This window comes from Pyrgilauda ruficollis, unplaced genomic scaffold (genome assembly GCF_017590135.1).
Source record: "Pyrgilauda ruficollis isolate IOZ18807 unplaced genomic scaffold, ASM1759013v1 scaffold43, whole genome shotgun sequence".
NCBI lineage: Eukaryota > Metazoa > Chordata > Aves > Passeriformes > Passeridae > Pyrgilauda > Pyrgilauda ruficollis.
The window spans coordinates 4,901,201-4,927,231 of record NW_024525823.1 but is presented as its reverse complement, the minus strand read 5'-3'; positions in this window follow the sequence as shown (position 1 = coordinate 4,927,231).

The following is a 26,031-nucleotide window of genomic DNA, read 5'->3' as shown; positions in this document are numbered from 1 at the left end:
ACATAAGAATAACATCTTTTGTTGTGGGGGTGGTGAGGCACTGTGGTGAGGGTGGTGAACCTGCCCAGAAAATCTGTGGATGCTCCATTCCTGGAAGATTTTAAAGTCTGTTTGGACAGGGCTCTCAGCCACTTTGTCTAGTGGAAGATACCCCTGCCCATGGAGGGGGGACTGGGAATTTGACAAGATAATGCCCTTTGAAGGGTGTTTAAATTCAAATCAATCTGTCATTTTTGCTTTAGCATTCCCTATGCAATAATAGGCATTCTTGTTATTATTTTCCACAATACTTTTTTTCTAAAAGCAGGCATATTTTATCACCTAAATCACTGTTCTGGGTAATAGTTACAAATTCACACAATATCTTTTAAACATGCACAGATGGTTTAGGGCTTGTCTACCTTTGCTGCACCTCTACTGATAGAATAGTCTATATCATAGGTTGTCTTTTCTTATTCAGTTGGTATACAATATTTCCAAATCAGCTGATCTGTGAATTCGTCAGTGTCAATACTCATTTTCAATCCTCTGATAAACTTACTTACCACAAATGTAATATTCTGGATTCAAAACTTTTTGTGTTTTGTTTTTTAAAGTCTATTATTTCATTTCTAATATGCTATATTTACAGACAAAATTATGCTTTGTGTCTTCAGCCTAGTACTTGTCTTCTATCTTATTGCTCCCTTGGTGACAGCTGCAGCAAGCCTGGCAAGCAATTATAGAGCACATTCAATGAAAATAATTATTAGAATTTGTAGACATGTAGTATCTGGTGGGACAACAGCATGAATGCTCATTCTGGGATTCCCTGGCATAGGCAGTGTCTGCTGCTTTGCTGCTTCTAAACTATTTTGAACAGACAAAAAAAAAAAAAAAAAGAGCTCATTTTACATATATTCAATATTTTTATTTTGTTTTCCTAAAGTTATGCATTCATCTTCACTAACTCTTCCTTGTACCAGATTACAGATTCACTTGTCTCTCAGATGGACAATTTTTTCTCTAGGGTTTCAAGAAAAATACAGAACTTTCTCTAGTAATATTTGTTTTAGTCTCAGATCTGGATTAGGTGTAAGTACAAAGAAGTCACAGAGCTATACCTCTTTGTGCACTCAAATGTACTTCTCCTGCAATTGTTCAAGGTTATATAGCAAATTAGGTTACTTTTTACCAACACTCATCTTTGCCTGCTTATTGCTGCAGAAATTAGGAAGTCAATAATGGATGAGGTACCAAACTGCAGGAAGAGAAAAGCTGTAGTGGAAACATTGGAAATTCCAACAGGCATGACTTCTATATAAAGAATCATACGCACACACTCCTCACATAGAACTTTTTGCTCATGTGTTCTCAAGGTGATATATACATGTTAACCAAATCATTCTAATGTTATGAAGCTAGTTCTACATGCTCTTGCTGTTTAATGCACTGTATTAATGATATGCATTATTATATTTTTCTGTGTTCTGTACAGTGGTTCCTGGAACTTTTAGATATCTAATGAGATAGGTTTCAAGGGCACCAGAAAAAGCATAGGGGTTGGTGGGGTTTTTTGTTTTTTCGTGTTTTTTTTTTTTTTTCACAAAAATTCCTATTTACAGAAAATATCCATTTTTCACACTCAATAATGAAGATCTTTAGTGTAGAAAAATCTGTGAAAACTGTTACTGCTTTAGGTTTTCAAGTTTGAAAAAAATATATATATTCTGTAACTTTCTTATGCCATAGTTCCTACCTTTATGGAATTGAGATTATTTCAAGCACAGTGTTTCAAATCTGGTTCCAGTGAGTTGTGTTTACTAGTTATCTTATATAGACAATGACATCCTGGCCTTCAGAACTCGCAAAATCATATTCAGTGCTGAGTACTGAACTCATGTTTTTATTTTGGAGATGCTGAAGGTGTTGATTTAGCTATAACTAACTTCTAGAGGTCTCAAAGGAAATGTCTGTAAAACTCATTTTGTTTTCTTTTTCATTCAAATTAGACTTTAGCTGAAAAATATCTTAAAATATCTTCATTAAAATATTCTTTGTTAGCTAAATAACTGGGATAGTCCAGGAATAGCAAGACTGAAAACTTTATAGACACCAGATAAAAATACAAGCATTTTGCCTTGCCCAGTGTTGTGTTTGATTGTACATAAATTACATAGGATAACATTGTCCTGGTTATGTCTTGATGCATTTTATTTTTATGAATGACATTAAAAACCCTTTCTGTAAAATTTAATGTGTATCTGTGGAACAGTGTGCTGTTTGATGGCGTGGTTTATCTTCCTTTACTTTGGGTGTTAGGAAGTATGGAACTGAGTTGGTTTTTTTTTCCAAACAGAGGATTCCCCATTAAGGTTATGTTGGAATGACTGTGGTTTTTCTGAGCATTTAAGAGATGCCATTTTATGGCCAGGAAACTGTCTAGTAGCATACAGCTTTCCAACATCTATGAGGCTGGAAAAATCAAAGCTTTCATTAAGTCAAGTTTTTCATTGGGGAAATGAAGATGTGTAGGTACTGTTCACCTATTCTACTTTTATTTTTTTTATTATAAAAGTAAGAAAAGCATTAAAAATATTCTGTGGGTTTTGGTAATACAAAATACTTGTGTTATGTGCCTTATCTGGATACTGACTGGTTGATAGAACTCATCTATGCAGAAAAAAATTAAAAAACAGAGATTCCTGTCAGAAAAGAAGGAGTCTTAAAGCCATTCCTGGTAAAAACATACTGCCAACAACAAAACTTTTGTGTCAAAGGAGTTACAAGGAAAGTCTGCTAGTTTCTCTGTTTCTCTTTATTTTCATGAGGAGTTCAGCAGTAGAGCTGGTGACAACAGCAATACAGAGTCATTGTGTCTGCCATGATCTCTGTGAAAGGCCTTCAAAGATTGTTCAAGCAAAAAAAAATTATTTGGGGTGTTTTTTTTTTTTTTTTTTTTTTTTTTTTTTTTCCAAATGAATACTGGCTTTGCCTGTGAATACCAAATACTAAAGTCAGGAATGAGATCTTTAGCTGACTGTCACACTGACATCCATTATCAATTTGCAAATTGTTGCACAGCTCTTCTTATACTAATGCATTAAAGCTAGTAAATAACCCCAGTAAAAATGAATATATGAATCATAGCAGATTTTTCTTAGAGAGACATTCTTTTCATAAATAACTAGTTACTTGATTATTAGGAGCAGAAGTGGAAACTTCTACACCATCATTTTTCATTTTTCATTTTCTTTGTTTTTATTTGTTGGCAATCATTTAGGACACACTAGAATTATTTTTAAGATTTATTTGACTCCATAAAAAATGGAAATCAACACCAACAGTAACACTTTATCACAGGAATGTTTCTGTTGTCTTCACAGTTTAAGACAAAGTTGTATAGTAAAATTCACATCAATTTTAACACCAAATTAGGCTTAGCTTTAAATTATACTTGCCTTTTCTGATCAGAGGCAGCCTGAAGCAGAAGAGTGGAAATAGCTGGGAACTGCAAGTTTGGGATATTTATGGCCACTCTGTAGCATTTGCACAACAGCCTGTAGATTTTAAATTAAATAAGGTTCTCACTAAAACAATAAAATAAATAACAAAAAAGTTCAATAATAATTTCTGACGTTCAGATATGAGCTCACAGTAAAGCAGGACTCTTAATCTCAATATTTTAAAAATGTTGACACCTTTTTATCTTACTCATTATAGTAGTGTCACTCAGTTTTGACACCTAGGAAGAAAATTCAATTCTGCCACCTGATTAATAAATAATCTCACTAAACTTCAGACTTTATTATAAGGATGTGACTATTTTGTTACTGCACCCAAGCAAAAATACAAATAATCATGTGGCATTATGTGAAAGTTTACCGTGATAACTGTTATGCTGGATACATTCTCTAGCTTGACTTATACAAAGAAAATAAGAGTACTTAGTTTTCAGTGATTTATTTTCAACTGTTTTCTTCAATAGCAAATGTGTGTACGCTTCTTGAGGAGAAAACTAATATAATCCTTTTTCTCTGGAAAATGTTTCAATATATTCTTCACTTATCAATGAAGACAGTGTTAATTTGGAACCTGATAGAGGAAAAGAAAAGGTAAAACTGGAATAATGAAGCACTTTATCTTCAGCTGTAGGAAATTTCAGCTTGGATCAATTTTCTTCATACTAGCTAATCATAATAGCTTTAGCAACCCATATTAGCTTCAGGTAGGTGTTTTGATTGTTTTGAAGAGAAGGATCAATTAAACTGACATAAAAATAATTGGTGAAAAGAGAAAAACAGAAATTAATTTTCTGCTGTAGGGTGCTCACTAGTATTGTATTGCAGTATACTTCTTTTTGAATTCTAGTTAGACTCTTGATTCCTTATTTGAGCTGTAGAGTCAAGAATGGAAAAAGTCCATTTGATAAAAAAGAAATATATCCTGATATTTACATCATAAAAGAAGAAGAAACTGTAGATCCTAATTCATCTTGAAATGTTTCATCTTTCAAGAAAGCTTACTAAAACCTAGTCCTTGTTCAAGTAATTAGAATAATTTAAAATTATTCATGTGAGATTTTACAATACTGAAGTGTAAAACCCTAGGTTTTAAACAAGTCAATAAAAATAGACTATTATTATGGATTAAGTATTTGTAATAGATTTTTATTCTATATTTTTAAAAAATTTTAATGGTGGGCTGGTATATTTTGAGTTTTCCCAAAGAAGAAGCATATAAGTGTTATGCAAATAAAAAATTATTTCACACTTTTAAAAAGTTCAGAGTGAAACTCATAAGAAAAAAAGGTTGATTTTCCAATTTCTGTCTGGCCTTTGGAAGATCTAAAAGATTTATCCTAGAAAGTTATCACGGGCTGCTTCTGAGTCAAATTTTGTCTGTATATTTCTGCAGTACTATATTACGTGACCTTATATTTGAATTTTTCAACACATCAAATCTTTGTGGCAGGAAAACACTTAACAAAGTTCTGGAACTGAAAGAAGTTGAACTCAGATGTGATATATGACTATTGGAGCCTTTATTTCAGTTCATAACAAATTCAAAATCTTCAGTTGCAGTTAAGTACATGTTAAAACACTTTAGTTTTTCTCTGAAAGGATGACGATGCTATATACATTTACCACCTCAAAAAGCAATGTACTTTTTTTCCTCCTAAAGTAAATAGAAAGTCATACACAAATACGTTGGATATTATTTCTTGTTGCTTTTCTGATAATTCCATTTGTTTGATGCTACTATTTTTTACCATGGATTGGCTTAATGAAGGTGAACATGTTGAAAACAGATGGAAATTCAAATAATTACCTAATGTAGTTAACAAAATTTCGTGCAATGAATCTGTATTATTAGAATTTCATTGTATGCATTATATATGTATATATATATATATAGTGTTACTATTTTATTCCTATTGGATCATATACTTTTATATCTATATATCTATATCTACATATATATAGCTATATAGATATCTTTTCTGTCTATTATTATATATCTATATATCTATTTATCTCTACATCTTATTTATCATAAGATATAATCAGGGGGAAAAAATGAAATACATATTTAAGTAAAATTCATATGGGCACAAAACCTGAAAAAAATTATGGTCATATGAGCAATGATGCCTTATGTAGAACGTATATGCAGTATACAAAAAGTAGCATTTTTTCATCTAATCTATTGAAAGAACCAACGCCTGAAAGACACTGTGGTTTATTGAATATATGCAGCTTAATCCATGTAAAGCTAAATTTTATCTTCTTACCTTGTCTCCACCTTCTTAGAAAGGCTTTCTATCAATTTATTTTTCTCTTCCTTTTAAATATGTGTTTGTTTTGACAGCATATTTTACAGATTGTCTTAGACTTAAAAAATTGCACAGAATATGTCTTACACTTAAGGATATAAAGTATGTAATACTACAATGAGTCTTGTTGGACACTGTTGGTACGCTCTGTCCCTGAGGCATACATTGTGAAATCATACATCATGAAAATGGTATTCAATTCTTTCCCCGCCCCCCCCCCGAATTATCTAATGACCACTTCACGTCAAATTGAGAGAGAAACATGTGTAACATAACATCAATGTCTAGAAATTATTCCTCTGTGTCCCGATTTTTCGACAAAGGCTGCAAAACAGATTGCAGAATTTCTTTCTCAACAAAGTAATTTCTAATGTGGTAATTGCTACTTTTATATCTACTCCTGAACAAAAATCAAGTCTTCGTCCTCTAGTATGCACTTAAACTCTCAGTTTGAAATATCATGAAGTAAATCAGGGTTCAAATCAAAGTAAAAAAGATCATGAATTCTGCTGAAAATATGATCACAAAACCAAAAATTTATTTTAAAAGAAAATTACTTTTGAACGTTCTACACAGTGTGTTTTCCTGAAGCATGGACTGCTGACTCTCCATGAAGATTTTAATATCCATTGCTTTTAAAGTGGCTGTAGTGAAAACCAGTGTCTAGTCATACTACTGTCAATAGATAAGGTGGCTTTGTGAGCACTAGATTGTGTAGGGCACTTCTTTTCCTTTACAGTAAAAAACTATATATGGTGAGCTACAAAACCCATGGAGAATGTAGACTCAGCATCAGTACCACTAACTTTGGGTAGACAGGGATTCTTACTTGATGGAAGGTGGCTGTTTTCAAGATGTGCTGCTTTAGGAGTCAAATCAGAAAGACAATTTGGAAGTGCATTTGTCAGAAAAAAAAAGCATTCTATCATAGTTTTCAATTTGAAGCCATGCCAGTTTCCACATAACAGACTCTTTGATAAAACTGTGCCTTGAAGAGAGATGTCCTATGTTATTTACTATGGAGAATTTAGTAGCGTGGTAAAATAGCCAGATTTTACCCTGGTAATGTCTTGTAAATCCATCCAGATTACAAGAATTTGTTTAACTCATCTCCTGAGAATCATATCTAAAGAATACTACAGTGAATCAGACTGCAGGGATATAAATGAGAGCTGAGAAGACCAATCCGACTGTGAGAAATGCCAGTCTAATGGGGAGGAAAAATTTGCTCGTTAAATGTATTGCATTTTGAAAACTTAGTTTGAAATCCATATAAAATATAGATTTTCCCTCTTTTCATACTCTCACTCACTCTAATTCCAAAGTCAGATTTCATTTTCTTCCTGCCATCTTGGAATGTCCTTCTGTCTTACTTTCTCTCTACTAAGAATAAGGAAAATCAGCTCCTTCCTTACAAATCTATGGGACAGCTATCATTAGAATTTTCCTGAATAAACATAATTTCCAGAAGATTTTTTTCCTCCATAAAATTTCAATTTTCATTGTTTTTAGTTTTCTTTCAAAACTGTTTAGATTCTCTTTACCTCTTTGTTTGTTTCTCCTGGTATTTTCCAAAGTATTTTTTCTTAGTAAGACACTATAACGCTAAGACACATTGTCTCGGTCCTTATCACAGAGGTCTGAACGACTGTTGTTTTGGATTCCAGAATGTATACTCTCCAGCTAAAAATGTAGGTAGTCTGTGGCTTTTTGGCAATAACTGTAAAATCAAGAAAAATATGGTAATAACTGCATTCCCCGAAGACTTAGGATCTGTAGTCCAAGGTAATTTACTTTTGGTTTCTAGGGCAATGTGTTGATTTTGGCTGGTATAGAGAGCTATAGAGAGGATTTGGCTGGGATAAATGTTTCGATTGGATATTGTTTCTTTGTGGAAAGGGCTGCCAAGCATTGGAAAAGGCTTCCCAGGGAGGGCAATCCCTGGAGTTATTTAAAAAAGAAGTGGATGTGGCATTGAGGGACATGGTTTAATGGCGGGCTTGGAAGTGCTGGCTTAATTGTTGCACTCTCTGACATTAAAGGTCTTTTCCATATCAAATGATTCTATGATTGTATTAACTTTTTTTTTTATTTTTATAATCGATATCAAGAAATTCTTAAGAAAATAATTAGTGAAATGAAACTTTGTCATTCTGTGAGAAAGACAAGAATGATCTCCAGAAGATGTCTAAAATGAATGGTTTTTTATTGCCTTCTTTAGGAGGCTCTAAGAACAGCTTTAGTCTAAATGAAACAGATTAGTAAGTTCAGTTAAATATATATTGAGATTAAAAAGCTTTGTACACAAAAACCAAAATTATTTTACTTACTGAAAAGATAAATTCATGTCTCATTAGGTAAAGGTAAAACTAAAGAAATATTTTAGGCATTTGTTTGAAGGGAAAAAAAAAGTAAAATCCTGCTTTAGAGACTGTGTAAGAATTTTCCACATGGAGAAAGATAATTAAAATATGCTAAATAGTAATATCTACTTCTTATAAAAAAGACTAGTTATGGTATTGTGCTAATGAAAGGACGATAAAAGCTAATTTTGAGTGAAACCATGCATGAAAGAAGGATGTTGATTTTCCTCATGAAGTGTTGGGAAAGAACATTAAAACTTCTACTTGAGCTGAATAAGATATTTTTTGCCCTTCAATCCTTCATTTAACTGCACTCTTCAGTTGCATAAGCCAACAAAAAGGCAGGCAATGAGCACAATAGAAAAAAAGTTAAGCTTCTACAACAGCATCAAGAGGAAGTGACTTTCTAGTTCACAACTTCACATAGATTAAATGTCATGATTTGATGAAACTGTAACACAGTGAGTATATTTAAACTGATTTTTTTATTGAAGAAAAAATAATGAAGATTTTTAAATGCTTTTCTCACTGAAGACATTAACAGCATTGTTAATAATCTTCTGATTTCTTTCTCTTTTAAAGAAACAATATGAACTTACTTCACAAAAATATAAATAATAAATTCATATTTTTGTTATTTCTTGGTACACAAGTGGTTACTTTCTCCTATCCATTATATACTAAATTGTATAAATTAACATTTATGGTAGGATTCTCCTAACCTAACTTTTAAAGTCTTTATATTAAAGCAGGGCTCATTCTACAGAATCCTAGAAGTTGGATTTCTTGCACCTTCTACAAATGCGATCAGTATAAATATCATAGGTAGAGTTTCTACTCCTACTCTGTGGAATCCAGGTTTGTTTAGCCTCTGTGTCCCCTGTTTAGGTGATTCCAGGATGAAATGGACAGGTCCATGGCCAGATTGACTGTATATCCTCTGACCCTAATGAGGACCCAGAGAGACACATCAGAAGCGAACAAATTCTGTCCAGATGTCTGGGACTCACTCCAGGTGAATGTGTGCCAAAATATTGCAAAGCTAGGTATTTAATATAAGATTGTACAGGCACCTCCTAGACATTAGAGAGAGTTAATACCTCTTTGGAGATCCATGACAGAAGGTACTAGATGATTACCTATGACTGATCACTTTAAATTTTTGATAGCTCTACCTAGCTTTTATTTAAAATTTTAATTATATTCTTAAATGGTTATTTGACAGCCTGCTTGTATTATACTTGCCTAAGACTTCTTGTTATTTTGAGAAATAAAGTATACAGTGCCTTCTACAGAGAAAATTACCACACTTCTTACTGAGATCCCCATAGTGAAGAGTACAGGGGGAGAAAAAAAAGAAAGAATTAATAAAAAGAAAAAACTACTGTTTACTCATCAGTGGTTTTTATTTTGTTTTCTCTTAAAAGAAAATAGATTAATTATTAACTGAGATCATTCTCATTGTTTATAACTGTGCTATGTCCTCTCAAGAGTCTAGCTAAAAAATCCAGACTGCTAACACAATGGAATGTATATCCCTTAATTGGTTTAATGGAAAAAGAAATCACTGTCTGGCTTGCTTCTTTCTAGTTGTGGATTTTTTTCATACTTAAGGTTACATTTCTTAAGAATCAAAACATAAAAACGTTCCTAACAAATCACTAATAGAAATTTTTCTGCCTTTCACTCAGGATCCGTTCTTACATGATATTCAAAGCTGTTGACTCAGTCTTCTTGGTAGAAATAGAATATACACTTAGGTACCAGGAGAAAATCAAGAAATGATGGGCAGAATAACAGGGTTATATTTCTTTTAGAATTTTCATATAAATAATGCATGCATTTTCTCTGTTGTCTAGTGGACAAATGCTGTAATCTTTTTCTTAAAATAAGGACAGCATAGAAGTTCCAAAGTGATGACAAATTTATGTAAATAGCTCTATCTTTTTGAATGATTATCAATCTCAAAGAAACTGTCTCTACATCAGAAGAGGTCAAATGAAAAGGAATTTTCAGAATAGAAAACTGTATGATTATAGACGAAATGGAGGAATGATCAATACTTTCCACTTGATATGTTTTGATTGAATAGCAAAAGGTTGAAAATAGAATTATTTTACATTTGATAATGTTCTTAGAGCAATGTACCATTGTTCATTTGTTAAAAGCTTCAATAATCCCATGACTTTCATACTCAGCACATATTCTAGTATGGGTTTTGATTTGGATGTCAAATGGGAAAAAAATAAATATTATAAAATGTATTTGAGGTGCAGGCATTCAATGATTGTTGCAAATGAAATTTATGACATCCTCCAAAATCAGTTTATCTATTTGATAATCTGTATTTACATTTCCTGTCATGAAATCAAAGGAATGTATTTCAAAATGAACACATTCATAAAGTTTCTACAGGTGTGAAGCATAGGGCTAATTAATATTTAGGTGAGTATGACTCCATTCAGAAATAAACACTTTTAGAAGTATTAAATTAAAATGACAATAAGAAATGTATTCTACCCATGTATTACATTTCTGCTTAGACCAAGGTCTTTGAAAGAAAAAAAAGAGAGAAAAATGGAGAAATACTGTCAACAGTGCAGTAAACTATTAGCAAATACATCTAATTTTCTCTTACAGCCTTGATCTGGTTCTACAGTAGGGAAAAGATACTTCCAAATCTCCTGCTGAAGTCAAGAATATAAAGTACATTCAATACTACATGATGCAACTATTACTGCAGCTGAATACTATAGCTCAGAGAGGTTGTTGAGTCTCCAGCTTCTATGTACACAAAACTGAGTTGGTCATCACCATGAGCAACCTGCTGCAAGTGATTGCACTTTGAGCATCAGTGCTTGCCTGAGCAATCCCCAGAGGACCATGCCAGCCTCAGCTATTCTGCGATTACATAGCTGTGACTACACAAAGGACAATTATTTACATCCTTGGCGAGCATTCGGTTTTACAGAAAAGACAATTATATTATATTGCTGTGATTAATGCAAATTTTGAATAAATTCTAACTTCTTAGCACTGCATAACATTACTGCATAAGTGAAATGTGACTACCCTCAAGTCTTTAGATCTACAGCAGATTTCTGCCATTAGGTTTAGCAGAATAAGTAGACAGTATATTGACTATATCATCTGTCACTTGATGACAGCAAAGGAAATATTAGACTCCAGAATCTTGAGTTCTACCTGCAAAGAGGTTCAGAATTCATACCTTGCAAATCAGCATATTAGTAGTTTGTTTTCCTGTCAGTTTGGCCCCTATTAACACAGGCTAGTTTGTCTCTGATGACCAGTCCAACACACTTTTCTCTTTAATTTATTACGAATCTCAGCAATTTGAAAGTAAGTGAAATAAAACTTCCAAAGTTCAAATATTGTCTAGTTCAAATATCCCACCTAGTCCACAATATTCCATGCAATATCCATATTAATCTTTCCATCCCTTTATTTTAGCAAAAACCTGCAGAAACTGTAAGATGTGAGTTTTCTCTAAGGCACATGTTTACATCAGCAATTTGCAGAGGACTGTTGTACATCAACTTGTGAATTCAAGTAAAGAAGAAAATGTTTGCAGGTTCCAGCCAATCTGCTCTACACATGCTTTCTTGTGCAATGAGATTTTTCAAAGAAAAAAGGCTTCTGACAAGAAGCCTCCACTCTGAGAGTCCATCCTGTAAAGTCTCATGTGAATAAGTGATTGACGATATTTAACTGTATTAATTTTATTATAAACATATATATTACCTTCCACAAAAATGCAGAAATTATTGCTGAAAAATAAGAAATTATTTAGATTGAGGCAGAAAGCTGACATTCAAAATTTTTAACCTATCCAAACTGTTATAGACTGCCTCAATTAGAAGTGATTATGGGTGCTTATTCTGAGATGCTTCAGACAAAGTGAATAATTTCCCCAATTTTAGTAAACACTTTTTCTCACTTTTTATGTTCTAGCCAAAATATTGACAACTGCATCAATCCTGTGTCTTTACCTGTTCATTTGTGAAGCTTCCCTTGGCAGGCATTCTCACAAAGATCAGCAGGAATCAAAATCAAGTCCAAACCCAAGAAAACATATTAAAACAAATTATTGTAGAAATTAGTTTTTGAAAATGAAAGTTCAAAAGTTCATTTTGAAGAAACTGAGATAAAAATGGCTTTCTAAAATTGTCAGGATGTCACAACATACAGATACACAAGATGCATGATAGTATGGACCAAATCATAACTGAAACTGAACTATTTTGCTAATTTTGGTTGATAGCATAGTGCTTAGTATTTCTGTAGACCCCAGCTCCTTTTGGAGTTTTGCAGGGCACAGAGCTCTGAATTCGGATAATTTGCAGTGATGCAAAGGATTCAATATTAGCATGAGGCCAAATATTCTGGATTTGTTCTCTTTCACTTCATTGCTTAACATGGATACCAGAAGTTGAATCTTGGTAGTCTGTACAACATACATATACGTGAGATGTATTTACCTGTGTGATTTTGTTCATGAGAGTGGTGTTTAAGCCTATTCATTTGAGCTTAATCCAGCCAGCAACCAAGGACCATGGAACTACTTGCTCACACCCTGACCAATGGAATCAGAGAGAGAACTGGAAAGGTAAAAGTAAAAAAACTTATTGGCGGAGATAAAGACAGTTTAGCAGATAAAGAAAAAGCTGTGCATGAAAAAAGCAAAATAAGGAATTCATCCCCCACATCTCATAGGCAAATATTCCCAGGAAAACAGGGCTCCAACACATGTAAGGGTGTGAGGGTCACTTGGGAATACAAATGACATTCCTATGAATGCTCCTCCTTTCTGCCTTCCCCCAGCTTTATATGCTGAATAATGTGCTGTAGGTGTAGAATGTCTCTTTGATCAGCTGGGGTCAGCTGTCCCAGACATGTCCTCTCCCAACATCTTGTGCACCTCCTCACTGGCACAACATGAGAAACTGGAGACTTTTTGACTTAGGATAAGCACTACTCAGTATCAACTAAAACATCAATGTTTTCAACATTATTCTCACTGTATGCAAACCCTGCATTGTACCAGATACTAAAAATTATTAATTCTATCCCAGCCAAAACCAGGATGGTGCTTGGCTCATCCCATCTGATAATCAAAAAGTTTTTTGATTGAAAGCACTTTTGTTTTCACTTTTAGATGCAGAGCTGTAGGGTTTTCTTTACTCACCATATTCAGCCATCAGAATTTAAATTATTGTCCACTTAGACTTATTACCACAGTACACACAAAAGATCATTAGAAATTCTTTGCACAATCAATTAAAATTGACATCTAATAATGTGTCTGTATAGTAATTGCATTTTAATTATATCCCATGGGCCACACATGTCCAGTTTAAGGTTCATGATTAGTAGTTGTGCTGAACAGAAAGTAATTTGTTGTCTTTATATCTTTTCTCTCTTTTCTTTTCTTTTCTTTTCTTTTCTTTTCTTTTCTTTTCTTTTCTTTTCTTTTCATTGAAGTGAGAACAATAGAAAGGAATCATGACTTTCCAATTTTTGGCTCATGTCACTGATAACACCTCTCAAAGAGTGCAATTTAGATGCTAACATTCACAAAGAGGAAACTGAGAAGGCTAAAATAGACAGCAATCTGCCTTTCACTTTACGTATTGTTGACCATATGTAACTTTGATTTGGTTTTTCATGACAGCTTCAGCAATAACTGATCATATGATTTGTTCAGACCACCAGGAGAATTCTCCCTTCACCTCCGTCCAAATTATTTCATACCTGTCCAAATTATTTCATAAACCATCACTCATGTAAACTGAAATCTCGTCTGGCCTAGTTTTAAGCCATGTGGAAAGTCCATACTCAGGTAATCTGATCTTCTTGGTCTGGTCTCTCTTTTGGACATCCAGGATTCCTCTCCAGCGGAGGGCTTGAACAGGGAGTCAGCCATGTGCTCGGTTCCTGCCATAATACAGAGGCAGAAAGCTAAAGACAAGAGCTAGGATTAGTTGCAGAACATCAGCATAGAAAATATTAATGGTAATCTGTTACACGAGTGTATCTCTCTGATTGAAAAATGTTCCAGTTCATACAAGAGTTCTTTTTCATAATGTTTGCAGTGGCTACTTAAAAGATCTTCAAAAGAGTTTTCTGTAAAAGGTACATTAATTCTATACATCTGCTCAGATTCTAAATCTATTCTGCTAAATATTGTACAATTACCTAAAAAAAAAGCACTATTCCTCCCTTAGAATAAAAAAAAATATTTATCATAGACTAGTAGACAAAAGAAAAGTTGTCTTTGATGTCCTGAATACTGCTAGCAACTTGATGTTCTTTTTCATTAAATCTGAGGTCCCATGGCCTGATGTACTGCATTTGACTGGGTTGGATTCAATTTTCTTAAAAGTAGCTCATGTGGTTTAATATTGTTGATTGAAACAGTGTTGACAATGTTTTAATTATTGCTGAACTGCACTATCACAACATCAAGGCATTTTCTGTTTGTCATGCTGCTTCACTAACAAGTTGGCTGGAGATATAAAGGAAGTTGGGAGTGGACACAGCTGGGACTGCCGACTCCAAGTGGACAGAAGGATGTCCTGGACCATATGGCATCATGCTCAGCAAAAAATTCTGGGGGAACAAAGAAGAAAAGAATGGCATTTGAAGTGATGGTGTTTGTCATCCCATATAACTGTTACATGTGATGGATCCCTTCTTTTCTAGAGATGGCTTAACACCTGCCTGTCGATGGGAAGGGATGAACAAATTCCTTGTTTTGCTTTGCTTGTGAGCACAGATTTTTCTTTACCTGTCAAACTGTCATTACCTCAACCCATATTTTTCCTCACTTTCATTCTTCTAATCTCCCCTGCATTGCACTGCAGGGGAGTGGACAAGGATCTGTGTGATGTGGGCCTTCCTACTGGGATTAAATCACAAAACCTATCCTTTACTGAAGAAAAACTGTAAGGGCTGTAGAGATGGTTTTCTCCATTTTTCTCACAACACAGATGTATTTTTATGTCAGCAAGACCAAACCTTATAAACTGCAGAGAGAGGAAGCAGATTTAAGAGCTAGTTTTGGGCTATCTCTCATTATACAGCAGTAATTAGTGGAGGACCTCCCCTGAGGAAGCAAGATGATGACTGTCTCATAGACCTCAATAACTTTCATTTCCATATGCAGCATGTGTAACATTCTAGTTTTCTAATTTGGGCTCTTAGCACATACAAGAAGATCAGTTGTTTTGGTTGAAAAATTCCTCTCAGTTTCCTACAGAATAAGCAATCAGATAAATGGAAAAGTCGATGGGCCATATTTGATCTGCTGGCTGCACATGAACTATGCTGACTTACATTACTTATCTTCTTAATTTGTAATATGAAACAAGCATGTCCCAGACAACTTTTTTTTCTGTTAAAACTTAACAGTATCACAAAATATGCTGAGTTTAAAGGAAGCCAAGAGGATAACCTAGTCCAATTCGTCCAATTCCCATATGGCTGAGTAACCAACTAAATGAATTGTCTTTTTACTTGTCTTATTTGAAGATTTTACTGAGATTTAGTTTATACCTAAAAAAGCTTGGGGTTTTTGTTGTTGCTGTTGTTGCTTTTTTTGGTTTTTTTTGGGGGTTTGTTTGTTTGTTTGTTTTGCTTCATTTTTTGGGGAGGGGTTGTTTGTTTTTTTTCAATAATGATTTTCTTTTATTTATGCTGTGCAGGATTCTTTGTACATGCAATGGCTGAAGAGTTTTGCCATAAATGGTTAGCTAAGCTCTGGAGAGCGGGTTGTACTAAAAACCACAATGACTCTCCTCTTCCAGCTCCTTCTCTAACTAGTGTCCTCTGTTTTCCCCCCATTTCTTTCATTTCCATTCTCTGACTTACTGTTGTCTCTTGAAGCAGAACATGCTCAGGAATTAAACACTATAAAGGGACAAGAACACTGAAAATTATATTCTTAAGTCTTCATCAGATTTCATTTTTAGTATTGGAAGAATATAGCCACAGTGAATTTCAACTACATGAACTCGAAAAGAACTTTCAAGACACAGCAATATACATTTGCAGTATTGCCTGTCCTCTAACTATTTGCTTAGTTGCTGCTGTCACAAAGCACATAAATTTGCCAGATCTCTCTGGTTAGATTTAGAATTCTCTAGTTTTTGAGAACTGGACCACTGTAAATACCTCAGTTTCAGTATCTCAGTGTCACTGCCTTTTTTAAGTCTTGGGAGGTATGTCTTTACTCCTGAAAGTCCTGATGCATTAAAAAATTCTTGAAATGCATTCATGTGATCAGTTTTCTTGAAAAATTATAAAACTAACTTTTCCTTCAAACATGATTGCCAGGGAGAGAAACAACTATAATGCTATTAAAATTATAAACAATTATAATGTTATTGATTAAACTAGTCTTTAACAGAATGGTGTTTTACCTATTGAAAAAATAAAATACATAAACCGCTTCAGAAAAAAGATAAAATCCTGGAATCCCAAACAGCTGTGATCAAACCCAAAGAACAACATATCTCTGTTTTTGCACTGCTTGTTGGGAGGGTTAAGTGGAGGTTCTTCCCAAAAAATCCATCTGTGCAGATAACACAGTTCAGAGTGAAGGGAGATATGGATTGGAATCTCCTGAGTTGGGGACAAGTATGGAATATGGGTTTCTTACTGCTAGTGTAACTTCTTCAGTGATTAAATTATTTAAAAGTTTAAATGCAAATGCCAGACAATACCTTTTTTTTTCCATTTATCTTCCATTCCCCTGTCTCCTTTCAAATTAAGAGAGACTTAGTACTCTTTCAAAGAATTAATAATGCTTCTTAATAGTTTCTGCACATTGGAGATCTGATCTCAATTAACACACTTGATACTGTTACAGAACGAATAATAAAATAGTTATTCCCAAAACAACTATCATATACTTCTGTCTTAAATTATTTATGAACTCAAAATGTTACACTCTAAAAAGAAAAAATACAGTGTAAATATAAAGATCTCTGAGGACAAGTCTTAATAATCTGTGAAGATTTGTATGACAGAAGGTATGGAATTAATGATTAAAAAAGATTCTTACTGCTTTTTCTTTTGGTCCCTGTTTTTTATCTCCTCTCTATAGACCTTGTTTCAGCAAACAATTCAAAATTCTGATCATGGGGGCCAATCAAAATATTGTGATCTGTATGAAAATCAAGAAAACATTAGATTTGTTTACATAGTTTTATATGATAATAACACTCATATAAGAAATGAAAATTTATCTCCTATATTTCTTCTGAAAAAGGTTTAGGATTAATTGGACAAGTTTAATGTATACCCTAAGGTTAATGTATTGCTATATAAGTTGTGCTGCATCAGCTTACTGTCATTTGATTGGGTGACACAGATCCATTTTTATTTTAAAATGAACCCATGAAGAATGTTTCTGTAATGTTTTTCAGACTCCTAATCCACATACATGAATAATTTTCTCTGATTTTTAGTGTAATGCATTTTACTTTATATGTTCTTTGTAGAATTACAACCCTTAAAAGTATTCGGTCCATATAACTGTCTGTTCAGTTTCTTCCCACAGTGTCACAGTACAAAGCAGATAGAAATATGATTTAAGCATCTATTTAAACAGTTTTGTACTGTTTATAAAGCACTGAAGTGAAAAAAGAAGCTTAACTAGATGGACATATTCAGTTCACTTTTATTTCTCTTAAAATGCATATGTATGTATGTGTGTATGCATGTATGTATGTGTGTATGCCTGTATGTATGTAGATAGACAGATAGATAGATAGATAGATAGATAGATAGATAGATAGATAGATAGATATGCATCCATTTATTTTTACTCTTAGATGGCCTTCTTAATCTGGACATTAGGGAAGAGAAATAAGACCACTTTCAGAAAGGCTATCAACAAAAACCAAAACCCAAACAGAACAAATTAAATCCTTATTTTCCTGATTATTATATTTAAGTTCTTAATTTTATGATTTCCATTTTCTAATTCCTTCTTTCTTCTTTTCACCTTAACCCAAATGAAAGCATACACTTCAGAAAAAATAAATTGAAAAAGTGTGATCATGTTTTTATAGCAAAGAGATTGTGGAGTTTCCATCCATGGAAATATTCAAGAGCTATTTGGACATAATAGAGGGCAGCTTGCTGTAAGGACTGTGCTTTAGAAGAGGGGATTGAACCCAACAGCATCCAGAGGTCACCTCCAATCCCAACAATTCTATAATCCTGTTTTTATATGTCCAACAGTGGTGTTCTTCCTTCATGTAACATTGATGGTTCATTTTGTGTCCCTGTGTGAGTGGTGTGTACATGTGTGTGCATCTTATCCTCAGTAAAACAAATAATGTCTCATATTTAGAAGAGTTTATTTTTTATTTAATTGGATAATCTTTACTCCAAGTAATTAAACAGTAAAAAGAGGAATGTTGTGCCTGTTATAAATTACACATATCCTTCTAAAATCAAAAAGCTCAGTTAAACTGACCAATACAGAAAATATAGATTAATGCAGTGAAATTGTTTTCTTTGGGTTCAGTTTTCTAACTGAAGACATTAATAGAGAAGACAATCTGTTTTTTCCAAAGTGTTTAGTACTTACATTTCACTTTCTTCAAAACAAAGTTAGGGGCATTGTTCCTATATCTGAGAACAGTAAATGGGGATAATAAACCTTGTCTTTTAATATTCAGCTTTGCTAGTTACAGTGAAGTTCAGCATGTCCTTCATTTCTGATTCTAATTGTTCACAGAAGCTATTATCTTTTTTTCCTTCACTCCAGAAGCAGATATGTTTCTGAGGCTAGCAAAATTCTTTCTGTCTATACTTACATGAGTATAGACATGGTGGTGTATATACACTGAAGAACTATTAAGAAGGTTTTCTCTCTTCCATTCAAGCATTTTTTGCTACTGCTTTTGTAATGGATTCTGAAGAAATTCAGTTAGGTTCAAAACATTTTTGACTCATCTCAAATAGTGTGCATGAGAACTATAGTCTAACACAACCTAACACAACCTAAGTAAAAAGCTGGAAACTGCAGTAGGACAAATTTAAATTTGCACCAATAAGAACATTTAAACAATTAGAATGATTAATCATAGAGGCAATAGATGCAGGCCTATTAGCACCATTGATGGACAGGCTGATCCAGAATTAGAAAAGCAGTTCACACATGAATAGTGAGAAGAGTCATCCACAGTGATACCATATGTGAAGATTCACTGGAGTGAATTTAGAGTTCTCTAAGTGCCCTCCAAAAAAGCCATGAAGAGCAAAGGGAAATTACAGATTGTTTCTGTGTTTCAATCACAAGTAATGACCTTTTCAAGCACATTCTCAAGCCCCTTCAAATAGGAAATTGTTCTTGAGAATTCTAGAATTGGAAGAAAATACCTTCATACCAGGGATGTCCTAGGACACATTGCATTGACAGGTTTACACATGTGATAAAGGAGCATTTGCATTGCCTCAGATATATCATTTCAGCTACCTGTATTGTTCAATATAATAGAAATTGGATGAAATTAAAAAGTCAGATAAATTTCCAAAATCCACACCAGATGTTGGCCTTAAAATCCAAAAACAAAAGTACCCAGTTCTCTGTCAGGGAGTAGGTGGAAGCAGGCATGGAAAATTGCTGTGTTATAAATTGCCTGATTTCTACTGTTAACAGATGTTTAATTGTTATTAGCATTATTTCAGCTATTAAATTACAGAAACATGATCCTTCATCTCATACTCCAAGGACACTCACTACCTGTGCACTGAGATAGTCCCCTTTGCTCTTTACTTTTAAGAGCAGAAGTACAATTTTCCTTTTCTGAGCATCTGTGTCGCTCATTAACAGCAAAGGGAATCCAAATCAAGGTCGTATTTATAATGTGTTTTCAATGGAGAGCATTTAGTTATTTTTTGTGGATGTTGTAGTCTTCATAACTTTTTGGATTGGGAGGACAGTAATAAAACTGTTGACTTGAATACAATAAATTTTAGAATACACAATAAGTAAATTGGCATCTCAAAGTTTTACAAAACACTGGAATTTTATAAGGAAACATAAGGAAACTTGCAATTTTTGTTCTATTTATAAAATATAAAAATGGTGTTCCAGTCTAAAGAATAATTTCACTCCTTTTAAGGAGGAATATATTGTCTTATTTGTATCTGTTCCTCCAGAAAGATAAAATCCAGTATCTTTAAATTGCGAAGTTGACCTTCAGTGCTACTTTCAGAGCACTGAACTGGGAGAGACACAGTAGAGCTACAGAGAACTGTAATACAATATCTTTTTTCTCTTCTTTTTTTCTTTATCCCATTGTTAATAAAAATTATTTTGCTGATTTATGCATGGCTTCTTTTACCATATATGATTTACTTTTCTTTCATAGTACATTAATATATGAATATATATGCATTCATATACACTCAAATATGTATACAACTTTGAAATTTGTGTTACTTATGTCTGTTATAAATACCTTGGACACTGCCATGTCCTGATACTAATTACACTCTCAATAAAAAGATAACACTTAAGCAAATATATACATCTTTTTCCTACTTAGAGCACTCAGGAACATATTTTCAGACAACTTACACAGTCTTATTTTGAACTTGTGCAAGCAATCGATGTTCTTCAGGTTTAGAACCACTTTATAAACTCTTAATCTCATTTACGGTATTCATGTTCACAAAATGCTGCAGTTTGTATATCTATTTATTTTTTTTTGGCAACAGCAAAGTGGAGCTACATGCTAAGAGGTGGGAATTGACATCTCTTCCTTTACTATGGGAAGGGCAAACTAATCAGAGCTTCTTCATTTCTTTGTTGCTCTTGCAAAGTTAGTATTTATTATTATTTCTAAGAAGTAATTTTGATACTCTTAACCTGTCATTTGACAAAATAACTTGTACATAAATTGGTATATAAGACTCTTTATGTATTCCTGTCAAATACTCTTGATACTGTTGTATGAAATCCATATGAAATCCACAATCTAAAATTCCATGCAAGCTTCAAAGCCAGGATTTTACAGACCTGCTCATAGCTGCCCAAGAGAAAATGCAATTGCATGTGTAAGTCTTAAAGATCCTTTAGAATAGCCAAGATTATTGGCTAGATATATTTTATTGAATTAAATTAATTTTTAAATCAAAATTAAAAGTAATATTAATGCTGTAGGTCCAAATGCTGAGACATTAGGGTGGGTTTTTTTCTTTTCTTCTGTAAGCACTTTTGTTACACTTCTATTTCTCACCTGCCTACCCAGTCTAAAGGACAAGTTTTATAATTGGATTGTGAATATTGTCAATTATGTTTTAGCTACCTCTTTCTAAAAGAAAGGCAACAATATTACTTTTGACATGAAAGCATGCTTGTACTTCTCAATACAAAGAATCAAACTTAGCTACTACACTTGCAGTGTAATCATTGATCCCTCTAAAGATGGTACTGTAAAGAGATTGAATGCAGTGTTTTTCTTACTAGTATTTTCCTCAATGTAGAAAGTATAATTGAGAAAAACTCTATTTCTACACATGTATATATAAACATACATTTTTTTACACAACTAGACAGTTGCAGATAGTACTATTTTCCAAGCCATTGGACATTCAAACTTTTATTTGCTCTGAATTTCTATTAAGAGATAATTTTCTTCATTGAACATCCCTTCTGTCACATAAAGCAAAGACTTTGTAGACTAAACCTCATAATTTTGGTCATTATGGTGAATCAAATTATATTTTCAAATCAATAATATTGATTTTGTTTCCAATGGCATATTTGCTTCTCCAGTTGAGTAGATTGATTTATTTAATTGCATGATAGTTCCTGCATATCTGAATACAAATAAACAATGTTATATATAATTTAGAAGTCAAATGATCAAAACAAGATCTGGTGTCTGTGACAAGTTATTTTGCATGTTTATAATAAGCAGTGTATTGTGGGTAATATTAAATCATATTTCCTCTTTATTAGTAGTTGACCTATATTTTGCTGTGAATGGAAGATCTAATGTAAACTGAGAAAAAGCAGTTGGAAACAAAGCCCAATGGATTTAAGCATTAATTTCTTTCCTGACAGACATGTCATTTTTTTTTCAGAAACCCAGTAGTCATTAATATTCCCAATAATCAATCAAAAAAGGTGCAATTTCTTCATAAGTGTAAGCCTAATAAGTGTATGCTTAGGGGAAAGACACCCAATTCAACAGTATAATATATTATCAAGCCTCTTTGAATTTCCTGAACCATAGTGAATTATTTCAGGTTCTCTACTCAGAAACAGAGTCATGAAAATTACTAAATTATATCTAAACAATACAGATGAATAATTATAGGAAAGCAAATTAATTTGAGTGATTAGCTCAAAAAGTTTAAGTACTTGTTATAATTGCTGAAAATTTGACATAATTTACTCTAATTTACCATGAGCTTATTTTTTTAATATCTCTCCAAATATACTACTTGATTCTTGTCTTTCCACAGCACAAGTTACTGAAGCATTAGATATTGGGTATGCAGAAGCCAGGAAATAATTGTACACAAAACTGCAAATATATTGCAAATCTTTATGAAAAAGAAACACTAACTTTTTGCTAAGTTCAAGTCGTAAGGGTCTAGGTCAATCCCCTACACGTTTGGTGACAGAACATTCAAGGACACATAGAAGCCATGAAGGATTGAGACAATCCACTAAATGTTGCTTCTTCCTCACACTCTTTCCTGGTTGCAGTATGGAGTCCTTCTAAGCAAGATTTCCCTTCATGAATTTTATGAGTTCTCTCAATGGACTGCACTTCACAAATTGCTCCAGCATGGTTCCTTTCCACATGGAGTCCTTTAGGAATAGACTGCTCCAGTGATCCTCACAGGGCTGCAGGAATCTGGTCCATTGGGGCCCTTCTCAGGCTGCAGCTTGCTTCAGGGCACATTCATCTGCTCCAGTATGGGGTCCTTTGTGGACTTCAGGTGAAAATCTATTCCATCTTGGCTCTCCATGGACTTCAGGGGCACAGCTTCTTCACCATGGCCACCACCACTAGCTGCAGGAGTGTATGCTTCAGCAGCTGGGGCAGCTTCTCCTTCTCCTTCTCCAGTGACCTTGATGCCTTAAGTTTTAGCTTTCATATTTTCCAGATTCTGTACTGCATTAGTATATAACTCTGAGCTTCATATGAAGTGTTAGCAAGTTCTCTTCACAGTTTAGTTAGACAAAAAAATCCTTTTCCAGCCTGAGAACCAAGGACACTGTTGCAGCTTCAGGCCCAAAAAATATAAACAGCAAATTGAGGAGAGCAATTTGGGAGGATGGGACTTCATAACTTGAAGCTGTAATTGGACAATAAACCCCAATATGTAAATGGAGCAAAACAAATGTTTCACACCAAAAGTCTGAAAACTTGTAACTCAGTGTCCATCTTGGGTGGAGCCACAGCTGTGCCTTTGTACTGCCCAAGGTGTATCCTTTGAAGGCCTTTTAATAAGTACCTACTTTATTTCTTTAACCTTAGGCCTCTATCCTACATAGCCTCTCAAGGCATCAACCTCAGGGTCTTCTAAATAGCTTCTCTCACATTTTCTATCTCCTCTATCTCAGTTGCTATCCTGCAACACCTTTTCTCCTTTCTTGAATGCATTATGACAGAGATAGTGCCAACATCCCTGATGGGCTCAGCTTTGGCCAGAAACAGGTCTCCATTGGAGCTGTCTAGAACAGGCTCTGCCTGACATAGGACCAACTTCTGGTGTCCTCTCACAGAAGACATTTCTTTCAGACCCCCCTTGCTGCGTAAACCCAACACATTAATTACACCAACCAAATAACCAAAGGGAAAAAACTATTAACTACATTATGGAAAATATGATGCGACTTTAGATACTGGTAGTAAGTATAAGCTATTGTTTGCCTAAAACACATTCTAGAAATTACTGAGGTCTGAGACAACATGCATCTGTCTGCTTAGGCACTGTTAGCCAAGGGCAATCAGCACTGGTGACTTTTAAAAGTGCTTGTCTTGGATGACTCCATTCAGCACAGCTATAGTAGATTGGCTGTAGAAAACAGCAAATTAAAGAAATGGTGGAAGTATCTAGTACCAGAGAAAGAACATTATAGTTCATAATTTAAAAGTCCTATGGGCTAAGGCTGCATTTAGTCTACAGTGGAAAATCAATCTCCTTTATATTCTTCTAGACCTTTAACTTAAAATCTAAGTTGTTTTCCACAGATAATTTTTTTCAAATTCTCCACCAAAGTGGGTAATGAAAACCAACACTGCCATTCTCTTACCTTTCAGATGATTGAAGTAAGCTTATATTATAAGCACAGAAAAAAAATTGTTTCTATCTGAAACTTTCTGGGAAAAAAAAAATATTAGCTGTGCAAGCTTCCCTGTCCCTTTCCTTCCTACCCCACATTCTGAATGTATATGTCCACTTAGTATTTCAAAGACTTACTATGAGTGATGGGTCACTGCTTTACTAGGCATTCTGCCAATTTGAGGATACATTCTCTCAGTCAGTCTTCCTTATCAACTCTTCCGCCCCCTCAGTGGTTCATCACTAACTTTGCCATCTGTTACCACTGGTTGAAAAATCCCAAAGTGGCTAATTTTCCAGTCTAACCACTGTTTAAAAAGAAAACAAAACAAAATAAACAAGAAAAACCCCACCCATCTTTTACTTTTTCCTCTGCAAATGTATTTTAGTTGCGTCTTAGCTTTTTGCCACTACTAGAAGAGCTTTGCTCTGTATTTTTCAGTAAGTTAAGTAACTCAAGTACACTTGGCTGAACATTGCATTGCTGATTTTTAAAATTTAATACTGGGACATTTATTCAGTTATTTTCTTAGGATTAGTAGGTAAATATATATAAGAGAAAATGCTACCTAGGAATTTTTCTTTTAAACAACAATTTGTTTGATTTTTTTTGCTTACCTAAAATATTAACGAATGCTGTCAATATTAAGGAAAAAATATATCAGCATTATCAAAAGCATATAAAGCATACATCAAAAATCTATAAAAATATAAAATATATTAAAAATAAAGCATATATAAAATATAAAAAATATATCAGCATTAATCAGAAATTTTGTGGGAGACATGGAAACAATTTATACTAAAATCTTTTGTTTTACAACAATTTTAAAATATGTGTCAGAACAAGTATTGTCTACCCCTTTTACTGGATGTGCAATTAATGATATTACATTCTCTATGGAACAAATGTAAACTAAATTATGTCATCTAAACTGAAGGTTTCTAGTCTCTAAATGTTTATATACCACATTGTAGTCCATGTAAAACATCACGCTTGAAAGTAGCTAAATTTTAACTCTTTAAGGATCAAATTGCCCAGTTCTATAACTCCTAGAAACCTGAAATTTGAAGTACTCATATTGCATCTTAGAATGTTTGTTATGGTATTACCAAAGATACAGGAGATCCTTACTGTATGTGGTACCATAATATCTTTACAAAAAATGGAATAACTTCTATGTCCACCTTCAAGAAAGTCAAATAGCATAGGAAAAATTACTTTTATGTGTGGAACTTCCTTTCACTGAAAATCCTGGGTTTTTTTCATCATAGTACAAGGAGAACTTATGTGATTGTGTAACATATTGTGTAATTCCAGCATGACTTTTATGAATTTATAAGATTCTTTTCATCAATGTATTATTTTTATTCAGGAATAAGTGCTTTGATCACTAAAACTGAAGACGTTTCTCTGGACAAATGCTGTCTAATCAGAAGAATATTTTCTCCTGATTAGAATGGGGAAGGCAGTACAGCCCTTTTATAATCTTAAAAGTGTATGAA